Source organism: Hemiscyllium ocellatum, chromosome 13, assembly GCF_020745735.1.
Source record: "Hemiscyllium ocellatum isolate sHemOce1 chromosome 13, sHemOce1.pat.X.cur, whole genome shotgun sequence".
Classification (NCBI taxonomy): Eukaryota; Metazoa; Chordata; class Chondrichthyes; order Orectolobiformes; family Hemiscylliidae; genus Hemiscyllium; species Hemiscyllium ocellatum.
The window spans coordinates 61,303,348-61,320,152 of NC_083413.1; positions in this window are offsets into that span (position 1 = coordinate 61,303,348).

The following is a 16,805-nucleotide window of genomic DNA, read 5'->3' on the forward strand; positions in this document are numbered from 1 at the left end:
CGAGAAAGCATTTTCCTATTAGGGTGAAAGAAAAGGCTGGTAGGGAATGCTGGATGACTGAAGAAATTGAGGGTTTGGTTAAGAAAAAGAAGGAAGCATAAGACCGTAAAAGCATAAGAAATAGGAGTGGAAGTAAGGCCCTTCGGCCCATCAAGTCCACTCCGCCATTCAATCATGGCTGATGGGCATTTCAAAGCCACTTATCCACAATCTCTCTATATCCCATAATTCCTTGCGAGATTAAGAATTTATCAATCTCTGCCCTGAAGACATTTATCGTCCCTGCCTCCACTGCGCTCCATGGCGGTGAATTCCACAGACCCACCACTCTGGCTGAAGAAATGTCTCCTCATTTCCCTTCTAAATTGACCCCCTCTAATTCTAAGGTTGTGCCCAGGAATCCAAGTAATCCCGCCTGATGGAAACAATTTTCCAACATCCACCCTTTCTAAGCCACACATTATCTTGTGAGTTTCTATTAGACCAACCCTCAACCTTCTAAACTCTAAACAAATACAATTCCAGGATCCTCAGCCATTCATCGTATGTTAGGCCTACCATTCCAGGGATTATCCATGTGAATCTCCGCAGGACATGCTCCAGTGCCAGTATGTCCTTCCTGAGGTATGGGCCCCAAAATTGGACATAGCATTCTAAATGGGGCCTAACCAGAGCTTTATAAAGTCTCAGAAGCACGTCGCTGTTTTTATATTCCAACACTCTTGAAATAAATGACAACCTTACATTTGCTTTCTTCACCATGGATTCAACTTGCAAGTCAACCTTTAGAGAATCCTGTACTAGCACTCCCAGATGCCTTTGTACTTTGGCTTTATGAATTTTCTCACCGTTTATAAAATAGTCCATGCCTGTGATCTTTTTTTCCAAAGTGCAAGACCTTGTATTTGCTCACATTGAATTTCATCAGCCATTTCTTAGGCCACTCTCCTAAACTGTCTAAATCTTTCTGTTGCCTCCTCACCTTCTCAGAACTACCTGCCTGTCTACCTAACTTCATATCATCGGCAAACTTTGCCAGAATGCCCCCAGTCTCTTCATCCAGATCATTTATATATAAAGTGAACAGCTGCGGCCCAACACTGAACCCTGCGGGACACCACTTGTCAACAGCTGCCATTCCAAAAAAGAATCTTTTATCCCAACTCTCTGCTTTCTGTCAGACAGCCAATCCTCAATCCATGCCAGTAGCCCACCATGGGCCCTCACCTTACTCAGTAGCCTCCCCTGAGGCACAATATCAAAGGCCTTTTAGAAGTCTAGGTAGATTACATCCATTGGGTTTCCCTGGTCTAACCTACTTGTTACCTCTTCAAAGAATTCGAGCAGGTTTGTCAGGCATGACCTCACCTTACTAAATCCATGCTGACTTGTTCTAATTCGACCCTGCACTTTCAAGAATTTAGAAATCTCATCCTTAACGATGGATTCTAGAATTTCACCTACAGCCAAGGTTAGGCTAATCGGCCTATAATTTTCAATCTTTTGTCTTGATCCTTTCTTGAACAAGAGGATTACACAGTGATTTTCCAATCATCTGGGACTTCCCTGACTCCACTGATTGTTGAAAAATTACAACCAATGCCTCCACTATTTCTTCAGCCACCTCCCTCAGAACTCTAGAATGTAGCCCATCCGGGCCAGGAGATTTATCGATTTTTAGACCTTTTAACTCATCAAGTACTTTTTCCTTATAATGGCCACCATACTCAACTCTGCCCCAACAAGTGTATATCAGATACAGACAGGATAGATTGAGTGAATCCTTAGAAGAATATAAGAGCAGTAGGAAACTACTAAAAGGGAAATCAGGAGGGCAAAAAATGGACATGAGATAGCTTTGATAAATAGAGTTAAGGAAAATCCAAAGGTTTTTTACAAATACATTAAGGAAAAAAGGGTAGCTAGGGAGAGAATAAGGTCCCTAAGGATCAGCAAAGCGGCCTTTGTGTGGAGCTGCAGAAGAAGGGGAGGATACTAAACAAGTATTTTGCAACAGTATTTACTGTGGAAAAGGATATGGAAGATAAAGAATGCAAGGGAATAGATGGTGACATCTTGAAAAATGTCCATAATACAGAGGAGGAAGTGCTGAATGTCTTGAAAAGCATAAAAGTGGATAAATCCCCAAGAACTGATCAGGTGTACCCAAGAACTTTGTGGGAAGCTAAGGAAGTGATTACTGGGCCTCTTGCTGAGATATTGTATCATCGATAGTCACAGGTGAGGTGCCAGAAAACTGGAGGTTGGCTAACGTGGTGCCACAGTTTAAGAAAGGTGGTAAGGACAAGCCAGGGAACAACAGACCAGTGATCCTCACATCAGTCGTGGGCAAGGTGTTAGAGGGAATCCTGAGGGACAGGATGTACATGTGTTTGGAAAGGCAAGGACTGATTAGGGATAGTCAACATGGTTTTGTGCGTAGGAAATTATGTCTCACAAACTTGATTTTGTTATTTCTTCAAAAAACTCAGAGGATTGATGATGGCAGAGTGGTGGACGTGATTTATATGGACTTCAGTAAGGCATTCGACAAGGTTCCCCATGGGAGACTGATTAGGAAGGTTAGATCTCATGGAATACAGGGAGAACTAGCCATTTGGATACAGAACTGGCTCAAAGGTAGAAGACAGAAGGTGGTGGTGGAGGGTTGTGACCAGTGGAGTGCCACAAGGATCAGTGCTGGGTCCACTACTTTTCTAATTTATATGAATGATTTGGATGTGAGCATAAGAGGTATAGTTGGTAAGTTTTTTAAGTGACACCAATGTGGAGGTGTAGTGGACAGCAAAGAAGGTTACCTCAGAATACAACAGGATCTTGATCAGATGGGCCAATGGGCTGAGAAGTAGCAGATGGAGTTTAATTTAGATAAATGGGAGGTGGTGCATTTTGGGAAAGCAAATCTTAGCAGGGCTTATACACTTAATGATAAGGTCCTAGGGAGTGTTGCTGAATAAAGAGACCTTGGAGTACAGGTATATAGGATGGTGAAGAAGGCGTTTGGTATGCTTTCCTTTATTGGTCAGAGTATTGAGTACAGGAGTTGGGAGGTCATGTTGCAGCTATACAGGGCATTGGTTAGGCCACTGTTGGAATAGTGTGTGCAATTCTGGTCTCCTTCCTGTTGGAAAGATGTTGTGAAACTTGAAAGTGTTCAGAAAAGATTTACAAGGATGTTGCCAGGTTTGAAGTATTTGAGCTACAGGGAGAGGCTGAATAGGCTCGGGCTGTTTTCCTGGAGCATCGGAGACTAAGGGGTAACCTTTTAGAGATTTACAAAATTATGAGGAGCATGGATAGCAAAAATAGGTAAAGTCATTTCCCTGGGGTGGGGGAGTCCAGAACTAGAGGGCATAGGTTTAGGGTGAGAGGGAAAAAAGTTATAAAAGAGACTTAAGGGGCAATTTTTCATGTAGAGTGTGGTATGTGTATGAAATGAGCTGCCAGGGGAAGTGGTGGACGCTGGTACAATTGCGACATTTAAAAGGTATCTGGATGGGTATATGAATAGGAAGGGTTTAGAGGGTATTGGGCCAGGTGCTGGCAGGTGGGACTAGATTGGATTGGGATATCTGGAAGGCATGAACAGGGGTCTGTTTCCATGCTGTACATCTCTATGACTCTATGCAAAGTGCGTGATTAAGAACCTTAACTATCAATTCACCGCTCTCTTACTATGACTCACTTTCTGACTTAAAACTAACACATAATGTTTCAAATATAGAGTGGAAGTAGCGATCAGTCATGTCATGTATGATGATGAAGAGAAGTCCAAAGCATTCTCATCATATACTTTAACTAAGACTGAATGTCATAGATGTTGCAAGGAGTGTCAATCACAGTCAAATTGCTGTCCTGCTTATTGTTCCCATTAGCATTGAATTCCTCATTTCTAGCCAGGAATACTGATCCTGGTTCTTTCAAAAACTGCAAATCAGCACAGTTCTGACCATAATGGAGGATTGTTGGGGGGAATCAAACCATGTCTATTTGGCAGTAATGTTCTGAGATTTAAATATCCAGCATATAGCTAGAACCATTGACAGCTGCTGTGAAAGGTGGAGTATTAGAGTGGTACTTGCTTGAGGGCTTAGGGTCCAGGTACATGCTGCAGTGCTTAGTGTAAGTCAAGGTGGGAGATGTGCATATCAAGGCCTACAGCAGTGAGAGTGGAAGGAGTGTTAGAATGGGGTGGAGATGTCAGGGTCAGCATCCAGAGCAATTCTTGGCTTTGCAGGCAAGGGATGTGTCGGCACTGACAAGCTGGGAATCTTCAGACCTTTCTGCATGAGAAGGCACAGTTCCAGGGTGCCTGGGGAGGAGCAGGTTGTTAGGGGTCCTGGGTGTGAAAGGTGTTAGGGGAGGTGTGATTGGGTAGGTGTGTTCCATCAAGGTGTCAGTTTAATAGCTACCAAGGAGCTAGACTCTGCTTTCAATTATTTAACTTTCCCCAGGCAACTATTAATTTAACAGAAGTGGAACTCTCTAGATTTTCTGACAGAAAGGGTTTCTCGATAGGGTTGCAGATGCAGGGAAGCCTCAATTTCCTGGGCAATTCCCATACAGTATGCTGCATCAGGGATTCCATAGTGTCCTGACACATAACTCCAGTCCGTGATTCTCTGACAAATATCAGAATGCCGGGGCCAATTCATCTGAGAGTATAGTGGAAAACAAAACATCTGGAATCAGCTTCAGAATTAAAATCCTTCATCAGGTTTAGTTGTGTAAGAACTTCATGTTTATAATAAATCATAAACCTCTCATAGCTCTTCTAGGCCCAAAGTTTGATGGTGGCAGATCTCTAGCCATTTTGAACTTCAATGAGTATTTTGAGAAAATTAGATATGACAACTCCATGAACAAGACAAATGACAGGAACCCGATTTCATTTCAATTGCATGTAAGTTCAATTTCCAAGGTAAATTCAACTTGGAAAATAATCCTTTCAGAACAAATTTCATCACTCAGAGCAAGATACTTCTCAACTTATGCCAACAGTAAATGGTCATACATATGGACAACTTATAATTCTTATCTTTTTTTTAATTAAATGATATTGGGTTTTTAAAATTACCTTAGATTTGCCAACTTTTCACTGGCAAGAATTCCATCAGTTTTGACATCTCTGACACTGACATTATTTGATTCTCAGCCGCCGCCATACTTTGTTTGGAAGACAGAGAAATACATCGCATCCTAATTTGCAAAAAGCAATTCTATACCATATTTCACAAAGGTGCTGGTTTTTATCATAGATTTTAGTTTCTTTGCGCATTTTACAAGATGCTACAAGAATCTGAAATAATTACTATAAAATATGCATGCAACAAACTAAAGGAAGTCTATGTGCTGTAACCACCGTTGATGCACTCAACTTCATGACAGCCCCATCTATGGTAATAGAAAAGTCCATTATCAATTCATTAACTTATTGAAGTTAGTGAGAATTCATTGGTATATCCAGTTGTTTAGGAGACTACAGGGAAAAATTGTGAATTGACTTTCTTATTAATTTATTCAGAGCAATTATCCATTGACACTGGGAAATTGATTTATTTATGCAAGAGGCACAGGGAAGAGGCTTGGGAACGTATTCATTTATTTTCGTGAACTTAATAGTTTGAGTAGATTTAATTTAAGTAAAGAGAATGCAAAATACTGGACTAGTGAGGTGAACGTAAGACTAGTAAGCAGAGAGGCTACAGTCACTGAAAATTTGCAGATTCAGCAAGGCCTAAATGCTGTGTTGTGTCAGATGTTGTCAATGTTTCTGCTTGTGCACAAAAGACAGCTTGACACGGTACATCTGCTTGCCCAAAAAGGTGCTCTGAAGAGAGGCAGTGCTTTACCAAAAATTGTCTTTTAAAAGCATCAATGGCCCAATTTATTACAGGGTCAAAGAATTTTACTAGTCTTTTTATTATACTTCTGGAGGTTAAGACAGACTTGATCATACTCAGGATATCAATCTATTCATTTTATTCCACATCCTCTGATTTAGGGTATTGCAGTTATGGTAGGTGGAGACTAAAGGTAAACAAGATGCACAGAAACTGGCAGGGAAGGCCACTTAAATTATGTTTGTACTTAATTTCTGGCCTATCCACCACATTCCTGCAGGACCTCCATCAGGTGTGTATGGCAGGTGACAGACATTGGATGTTTTAGCCCTCTGGCTAGGAAACTACAACAATTGCCAATATGTTCCTTTAAGCTAAGTGAGAAAAGCAGGTCTCTAAAAACACTGCTTCTAACATAACTATCTTAACTAAGTGTAAATTTATGCAAAATTATAGATGCCTTATCCTACAATGATCCTATGCATTGAAATGAGCAAGTGTTTAATATAGAGTGTAACATAGGTAAATGTGAGGTCTTGTATTTTGGAAAATCAAATCAAAGTAGGAGTTTTATGGTGAATGGTAGTGCCTGAAGGCAGGTAGTGGAACAGAGGGACCTTGGAGTTCAGGTTCACAGAAAGTAGAGTCACAGGTAAGCAGGGCAGTGAAGAAGGATTTTGCCACACCATTCTTCATCAGTCAGGGCATTAAGTATAGAAGTTGGGAAGTTATACAGGACGTTGGTGAGGCCGCACTTTGAGTATTATGTTCAGTTTAGGTCACTTTGTTATAGGAAGAATTTTATTAAACTGGAAAGAGTGCAAAAGAAATAACTCAATGATCTGAATTATAGGGAGAGATTGGACAAACTAGGAGATCTTTTCTTTAGGGCGTAGGAGACTAAGGAGGGACTTGATAGAGGTGTATAAGATCACAAGAAGCATGGATAGGGTGAATGCACTCAGTGTTTTTCCCCAGGGTTGGGGAATTAAGAAATAGAGGATGTCAGTTTAAGGTTAGAGGGGAAAGAATAAAAGGGAACTTGAGGGGCAACTTTTTACACAGAGGGTGGTACGCATATGGAATGAGCTGCTAGTGGAAGTGGTTGAGGCAGGTACATTAACAACATTTAAAAGGCATTTGGACAAATACGTGGATTGGAAAGGATTGGAAGGTTATGGGCCAAGTGCGGGGAAATAGCGTTAGCATGGAATGACATTTTAGTCGGCAAGGACAAAGGGCCTGCCTCCATGCTACAGGACTCTGTAACTCTATGATTATGAGCCTGGTACAATTACAACATATCAAAGGCATCTGGATGGGTATATGAATAGGAAGGGTTTAGAGGGAAATGGGCCAAGTGCTGGCAAATGGGATTAGATTAAATTAGGATATCTGGCCAGGATGGATGAGTTGGATCTAAGGGTGTGTTTCCATTCTGTACATGTCTATGACTATGACTGTAAGTGTTTTAAAAAATGCTGTAAAGGCAGCATAATTTGGAATTGTTATTTCTCTCAATTGCTAGTAATTCCATTCTTTTATTTATTCAAATGAAAATATCTAACCATGTTGGAGTCTAAGCGTGAGCAGTGACAAAGACTTCCATCCCATCAATCTGGGCAGGATTCAACTCCAAATGCACTAATTAACTTCATCACCCACTTTATATCAGAATGAGCAGTAGTTTAAAGCTGTATATTACCAGAATACCAACAGTGACAATACAGTTATTACTCAAATGGAACATTGTCTAACATGCATTACCTGGAATGTTACTTTTTTTATTAAAATATTCTAAAATGGACTATGGGCAATGATGATAGACATTAGAATGATTGATTGAATATATAAGTTTGACATGCTTATTTGCTAAATAGCAAAACAAAAGCAAAGTTAATTTAATTGCTATGGCAAATGCAGGAACTTTTTTCATTCTATTTCCTTTGGGAGTCATACAGAAACACATTAGAGGGAGGCATGTGTTATAAATGGCTATTTTGTCTACTTTCCTTATTAATAAAAGAGTTATAAATAATGCATTTAATTTCAGAGTCTGCATTCTATCAGCTTGTGCTAAAACGAAGGGATTACAAAATCATGTGATTAGGTCATTTTCATTGCTAGTAATCTGTACCATATAATTTCAAGAAATCTACAGGCATCCCTCTATTTCAAGATTGCCTTCACACTGAGGAAATGCCTCTCTTTTTAAATATTGAAAAACTGACTAATCCTATCATTTCAGTGCATGTAATATGATAAAAATGGTTTCAAGATGCAAGTTTAAAATAACTATAAAATGAGTCATCAATAAACAGGGGAACCATATTTGTTAAGTTCCTGGTAGAGTAATCACAATCTCAGGAAATATTTCTTTGTAGTGATAAAAATGAGGTAGAGGCAACAACGATAGCTCTTTTAATTATTTAAATTAAGTCCCCCTTGTTCAATTACTACAAAATAATTGAATTACTAAGAATCGTGACAAGTAATGAATCGCCTCATTCAAACTGCCCTTGCAACTTATTTTCAAAAAAATTCCCACTTTGCTTGATTAAATTCCACAGTTATTTATGCTTCTTTGAAACTGAACCTAAATTAAAAATTCGCTGAAACTTGCAGAAATAGAGAAATGTTTTGATATTGAGAAATTTCCTTCATAATTATTGTAATGCTTGACTGATGCAGTCCCAAAAAATAAAAGAGAGGGAAGAAAATCTAAAATCATCAAAAATTAAAAAGAGAGTAAAGATTCTCGTGCAGAAGCTACTGAACCATTTGTAACATACATTGGCAAAGCAGAGTCAATTTTAGAAGTAGACTTTTGGAAGCTGATGGCAAAGAAAAACAGAAAACCTTGATAAGTTTTCCCAAAATTCAAGAGAATCAGTGTACCATATCAGTCTATAAATCACAGCAAAAGAGAAACCAGACACACTCGGAATCACTCTGTGTTGTTTTGATGTAGTTCATTAGAATTGGGGAAATCTCTCCAAAGTGCAGAGTCCTGTTATTGAGTCATAGAGCATGGAAGAGGGACCTAGTTGTTGTTGTTGTTGGAAACCAAGCCATTCAGTTCACCAGAGTGGATATTTTTAATCAGCCGGTTCAAAGTTGTGTAATAGCTGGTGGGACTTGAACATGGCCTCCTGGTCTAGAGGTAGGCACATGATCCCATGCCACAAGAGCCCTAAGTTCAAGTTATTTTCTAATCCACCTGTTCAAGAGGTATTATCTTACACTGCTGGAGCAAATGGAACTTGAACCCAGGTCTTTTGGTGCAGAGGCAAGAACCCTAGCCCAATGTTACAACAGCCCTTAAAGTTCTACAGGATAAGTACTGTTAATCAACCTGTTCAGAGTTGTTATGATACACTACTGGAACAGATGGGACTTGAACCCATGCCTCCTGGTCCAAAGGCAGTAACACTACCAATGTAGCACAAGGGCTTTAAATTCAATAGGATAATGTCATTGGCACAACCATCTTTGGCTGCATTATTAATGATCAGAAGTGGGGATGCTCATTGTTATGACCAAGTGAGGAGGGAGAATTAGCTTCACTCATTTTAATCCCCTTTTGATTGGTTACGACAATTTTTAAAAAATTATAACTCACAGCTTTTACATTGCAACTTAAATGTAATTAGCTAGATCAAAATGAAAGATCTAAATTTTGAGATTTGTTTAGTATAAGAAAGCAATTTTATTACTTGTTTGTTCCTAAAGAGTACAAGTGCACATATATAAATGCACAACTTGGGTAATAAGTTTAAAAAGAAAAAGGTGCTGATATATCCTAGAAGTTTTGGCTATACTGGTTTTCAAAACTCTTTCAAGTGGTTTGGAGCTTTAGATATTAAACCTGAGGCCAATTGCTTAACTGTTGACTTGTATCCTATGGCAGTGGCAAAGTTTGTCGTTCTTGAGCTCTCAGTGAACAGCTATTGGCCTAATACACTTTTGCACTGGCCACTGACATTGAGGTTGAGAAAGACAGAGGAGAATGAGGTTTGCAGTGTACATTGCCTTCTCTCTCTCCCAACTGCTTCTGTGATAATAAGAAGTGTATTTTATCCTTTTTTTTATTTTGAAGGGAGGTTTTGAGCTATAGGTTGTGAGCTATCTCTTCACAACCAATAAAGTAAACAGCTTGTGAGACCTTTGTTTTTTTTAAAAGTTGGAACAATAGAAGCAGCATGAGTGGGTGGAGTCAGGCTGCCGCAGAATGAGGGATTTAGCTTAGCTTTCAGCCGTTGTTCGGGTTTATTGAAGCAAGCTGGGGAAGCTGCTACATCTCCTCTCTCTCTGCCACAGCTAAAAGCTTGGGTTCTCTCTCTGCTACCAGAATCGCATTGAGACAGCTTGTTTAACTGACTTTGCCTTTATCAAGGATGTGTCTATGGAGTGTTACTATATTGGAACAGTTGTGGTTTTGTAATTCGATAATCTATTTTTCCATTAAATTTTCCAATAGATTTTACGTTATACTAGTTCTTTTGTTTGTAGTTTAATGGGGTAAGAATAAAGTGTGTTTTGCTTAATGCCAAGTAGTACAACCAATCGAATTATATCTGGAACACAGAACCTCACACTTGCCTTTAAATAGGTTAAAAGTTAGAGTCATGGCAATCTCTTTGATATATTTGAAGGGTGTTTGGTTGGTCCATAACACTGCTGAAAGTAGCTGTTGCTGTATATCTATTTGCATATTTATAAGTCTGTTCCACTGTCATTCCAAACTAATCCCCCACAGGGAACCTTTCCTCTCCCACTGAGAAATTACCTTTTAATTGTGAATTAGTCAGTGCTGACTTCACTTCTGCTTTAACTGGGCCATATTTTCAAAGGAGTGAAAATCATTGTCAGACTGCTACTCCATTCCTACATTTTTGCATTAAAACTGAGCTTGTCCATGTGCATGGGCATGGAAAAATCAGCCACAATATCGATTCACAACTCAGAAGTTATCTTACATGAAAGGAAAAGATTCTCTCGATTGTTAATGTTCTCAATTTAACATGTTTGATATGGTTATGTCCTTATTAATGATGAGTCATTATTAAGATTATGATTCAGATTTGATAATATCAACATGTAAAGGAATCTCTAAAGGAATATCTTTTATCTTAATAGAGTTCGTTAGCCAGTTAAGTCAGGGATAATAATTTATATTGTAAATTATATTGTATTTCTAAATTATATGCTTAGATCTTTACATGTATATGTTGTAGTCGATGGAGGTTTGCATGTGAGAGGTTTCTGATAATCTTTCTAATTGTTTGTGTCTGGTGTATGAATAGTGAAATGCTTGTCAAGTAGGTGCATCTGAAAACCATTGTATTCTGAAAACTAATGCAAGAGTCTCTCTTTTAATGTTGAAGCAGTTTGCCTGAGTTGTCAAAAGGATCTTAGAGGCAAATGGGATCAGCTTATCATCTTGTAATAACCATGTTCCAAGACCTTTCTGGAATGCATCTCATTCCAACTTGGTGAACTTGATGAGATCATAATATTGAAGAATATACTTGCTGGATGATAGTGCATTTCTGGAGGATTGAGATGTGGGCCATTTCAATTATCTGTTTTTGGCAGAGACGCACAAAATTCAGAATACATGGATGAAAATTTAAACAAACTGTGATAAGTCTGTAAATCAACTTCATCTTGCAGTGTAGATATTTTCTGATTTTTAAAAATTTTGTTAGGATCACTTCTAATATTGCTTGACAAGTGGTTTGAAGCAAAAAATGATTTGGTTCATGTTTATTTGACATGTTTTACTGATGAAAACAGGATCGTGTTTCCTTCCTGCTATAATGAGCTGATAGAGGTTTCTATTAAGCTCATGTTTAGTTTTTCCAAAAACTGCAATGCCATTGGCAGTACAGAGACATCTGAATGGTACAAGTCACTTATTGTTCAGGTTTGTCCTGGCTGATGGATAATACAAATGGTAGCTTGTGAAAGAGTATGAACCAATGTGTCATAAAACATGTCAGTTATTGTGACCCAAAGGAAAGATATATAGACCAATATCCATTGAGCTTGGAAAGTTATTTAGTGCCTGAGAATTTAGGATTTAGCTCTTGCAGGAATGGAACCTTGTATGGACATCTCTTTAGTGCATTTTACAGTTGCTCAGGATGTAAACATACACAGAGTGATATTTTTCTTCAAAATACGAGTCGTAAAGATACATCAAGCATTATGATGTTCAGCTTTCTAAATGGTGATTTACACCATGGAATTCAATTCCATTTTGTGAATGTGAATACTCTATTTATAGGGATGATCAATGCCAGGTTGGGCATCATCTTTCAGATGAAACGCTGCACTGATTTTAAAGTTGTTGATAGAGTCAAAGGAGTCTGGCAATAGGATAAAACAAACTTCCCAATGAACCATATAGTAATACAAAATTTGTAAATGCTCAATTGTTTAAATGTGGTCTATTGATGTACATATTGTCTTGCCTCTGTGGAAATGAAGTCTCATCTGGTAGAGCTCACCAGCCTCCTGGAGCAGTTCTGCATTACTCAAGCAAAAACAAATCTTGTGTACAGGCTTAAAAGCCAGGGAAATGCTTCTGAATTCAATTAACAAGCCTTTTGGCACAATTTTACCTCCTGTCTTACGCTAAACAAAGGAATATTGGTAGGTCTGGGAATCTGCATTTGTCAAATGATAATCACAAGGATAGCTTGTGAAATTGTGAAATTTAACCTACATACCTGGAAAACAGCTGTATGACAAACACTTGTATCAGTTTTGCATATAAAGCCACAAAATGTGGATCTGCATTTATTTAATTCCAATTTTGAAAGGAGTAACTTTCACACTTTGTGTTGACTATTTTTCTGATTGATAGAAGAAACCTTTTAAGTAATAATATATAAGTAACTCCAGTTTAAGTAAACGAGCGCATTTTTAATTATCCTCCTTATTTATCAAAACATATGGAAGCATTGGTATAGTTTTTAATGTTTTAGCTTCTGTTCAATGCATTAAATGTGCATAAGATATAGATAGTTCAGTTGATATAGCAATAGCATTTATAGCATTAAAATTGTAAAATAAACTTGAATTAATATACAGATAAGGCTCTGAGGACTCTTGTGATATTTCTGTCTCTTTAGTAGTCATGTGATATGATTCTGCTAGAAGGTTGGAACTGGTGCAACTCAGAGCAGTGAGCTCTGCAGCCTTATCATCAGCATTTGGCATCAATAAACCATTTCACATTAATAAACATTGTTCAAAATAAACACTCAAGTCTGGCCAGAATTTCCATTACTAACAGAAGGTCCTGGGAGAAAATATGGTACTATCAGTGGAGACACAAATTTTGGGCAGATGCTGTTTTTCTCAGACGAATCTGAAGAAACATGAGGCAGATTGAACAACTAAGCGTCACGGTTGAAGAACCACAAGGTAAATATCCTTAGAAGACTTCAGTATACAGTAAGTTGCAAGTTTACCAGAAGGAAGGTATATTGCAAATGGCAGAAAGTCAGCCAAGCTTCTCAAAGTCTTCTTTCGCCCTTTGACATCGTTGAAGAATCAATACAGGCACATAGATGGGAGTTACAGAAGACACATTTGCAAAGGTACAGGAGAGCCTTGAATCCCTATTCAAAGCAGCAACATCTGCATATCAGTTTCTTTAATGTAGAGTGGACCCCAATGCTAAGGATGTCCTCATTTGACGAGATGTCGATGAAAACTCAGCAGATCTGCAGTTTGTCCTGACAATGATCATAGCTGATTTTAGTCCCAAGAAGGACTTGATCATTGAAATGTGCCTGGTTCAAGCAGGTGGTCCAATACATGAGGTAGGCTGAAGTATAGCACAAAACCGGGGGCGTGCATTGATGATTCAGTGTAACTCACTGGTCAGTCCTAGTCTGCTGTTAAGCTGGACCAAAACATGAGCTCTTCACCCAACAAAAAGCTTGCCAAGTTCAGGGAAAAGAAGGGAAACAACATCGTAAAATGTTGACGCTGTGGTGCAACAAGGCAACGCAAGCAAAAAGATTGACCAGAAGATGGCACCCAATGTTTTTGCGATTGCAAAGTTAAAAATCACACAACATCAGGTTATAGTTGAACAGGTTTATTTAGAATGACTAGCTTTTGAGGCGCTGCTCTTTCATCTGGTAGCTAGTGGGGCAGGATCATAAGACACAGAATTTATAGTAAAAGATCACAGTGTCATTCAATTAAAACGATATATTGAACAAACCCAGATTGCTGTTAAGTCTTTCATCTTTTAGAATGGGATGCAGGTTTCAGTTCATTAATATGTAAAACCCAGAAATTCTTTTAAGTTACATTCTCGAGATAACTTAAGGTGTTGTGGTTCTGTTCGCCGAGCTGGAAGTTTTTGCTGCAAACGTTTCGTTCCCTGGCTAGGGAACATCATCAGTGCTATTGGAGCCTCCTGTGAAGCGCTGCTTTGATGTTTCTTCCGGTATTTATAGTGGTTTGTTCTTGCCGCTTCCGGGTGTCAGTTTCAGCTGTAGTAGTTTGTATGTGGGGTCCAGGTCGATGTGTCTGTTGATGGATTTTCAGCTGTAGTGGTTTGTATATGGGGTCCAGGTCCATGTGTCTGTTAATGGAGTTTGTGGATGAATGCCATGCCTCTAGGAATTCCCTGGCTGTTCTCTGTCTGGCTTGTCCTATGATGGTAGTGTTTTCCCAGTCAAATTCATGTTCCTGGTTGTCTGAGTGTATGGCTACTAGGGATAGCTGGTCGTGTCGTTTTGTGGCTAGCTGATGTTCATGGATGTGGATTGTTAGCTGTCTTCCTGTTTGTCCTATATAGTGTTTTGTGCAGTCCTTGCATGGTATTTTGTAAACTACGTTAGTTTGGCTCGTGCTGGCTATTGGGTCCTTTGTTCTAGTGAGTTGTTGTCTGAGTGTGGAAGTTGGCTTGTGTGCTGTTATGAGTCCTAAGGGTCGCAGTAGTCTGGCTGTCAGTTCTGAGACGCTCCTGACGTATGGTAGTGTGGCTAGTCCTTTTGGTTGTGGCATGTCCTCGTTCCGTGGTCTATCTCTTAGGCATCTGGTGATAAAGTTGCGTGGGTATCCGTTTTTGGTGAATACCTTGTATAGGTGTTCCTCTTCCTCTTTTCGCAGTTCTGGTGTACTGCAGTGTGTTGTGGCTCTTTTGAATAGTGTCCTGATGCAGCTTCGTTTGTGTGTGTTGGGATGGTTACTTTCATAGTTTAGGACTTGGTCTGTGTGTGTTGGTTTCCTGTGTACCCTTGTGGTGAATTCTCCGTTGGGTGTTCTCTCTACTAACACGTCTAGGAATGGGAGTTGGCTATCCTTTTCCTCTTCTCTCGTGAATCGTATTCCTGTGAGTGTGGCGTTGATGATTCGGTGTGTTTTTTCTATTTCTGTGTTTTTGATGATTACAAAGGTGTCATCAACGTATCTGATCCAGAGTTTGGGTTGCCCTACCACAAATCCAACCCAAACTCTGGATCAGATACGTTGATGACACCTTTGTAATCATCAAAAACACAGAAATAGAAAAAACACACCGAATCATCAACGCCACACTCACAGGAATACGATTCACGAGAGAAGAGGAAAAGGATAGCCAACTCCCATTCCTAGACGTGCTAGTAGAGAGAACACCCAACGGAGAATTCACCACAAGGGTACACAGGAAACCAACACACACAGACCAAGTCCTAAACTATGAAAGTAACCATCCCAACACACACAAACGAAGCTGCATCAGGACACTATTCAAAAGAGCCACAACACACTGCAGTACACCAGAACTGCGAAAAGAGGAAGAGGAACACCTATACAAGGTATTCACCAAAAACGGATACCCACGCAACTTTATCACCAGATGCCTAAGAGATAGACCACGGAACGAGGACATGCCACAACCAAAAGGACTAGCCACACTACCATACGTCAGGAGCGTCTCAGAACTGACAGCCAGACTACTGCGACCCTTAGGACTCATAACAGCACACAAGCCAACTTCCACACTCAGACAACAACTCACTAGAACAAAGGACCCAATAGCCAGCACGAGCCAAACTAACGTAGTTTACAAAATACCATGCAAGGACTGCACAAAACACTATATAGGACAAACAGGAAGACAGCTAACAATCCACATCCATGAACATCAGCTAGCCACAAAACGACACGACCAGCTATCCCTAGTAGCCATACACTCAGACAACCAGGAACATGAATTTGACTGGGAAAACACTACCATCATAGGACAAGCCAGACAGAGAACAGCCAGGGAATTCCTAGAGGCATGGCATTCATCCACAAACTCCATTAACAGACACATGGACCTGGACCCCATATACAAACCACTACAGCTGAAAATCCATCAACAGACACATCGACCTGGACCCCACATACAAACTACTACAGCTGAAACTGACACCCGGAAGCGGCAAGAACAAACCACTATAAATACCGGAAGAAACATCAAAGCAGCGCTTCACAGGAGGCTCCAATAGCACTGATGATGTTCCCTAGCCAGGGAACGAAACATTTGCAGCAAAAACTTCCAGCTCGGCGAACAGAACCACAACAATGGACACCCGAGCTACAAATCTTCAACCAGACTTTAATAACTTAAGGTTTTATTTTAAAACAAGGTGACATCTCAGCTCAGACTTCCTACTTTGGAAATAGAACCAGTCTGACTCAAGATTGGAATACAGACAGACTCTAACCTCATCTTTAAAATATTGCCTGAGCTATCACCTTTTTTTTATCTCAAGAAAGTGACTTAAAAGAAGTTCTGGTATTTACATATTAATGAACCAAACCCATTCTGAAAGATGAACCCACTCACATCAATCTAGGTTTGTTCAATATATCATTTTAATTACATTACACTTTTGCTATAAATTCTGTGTCTTATGATCCTGCCCCACTAGTTAA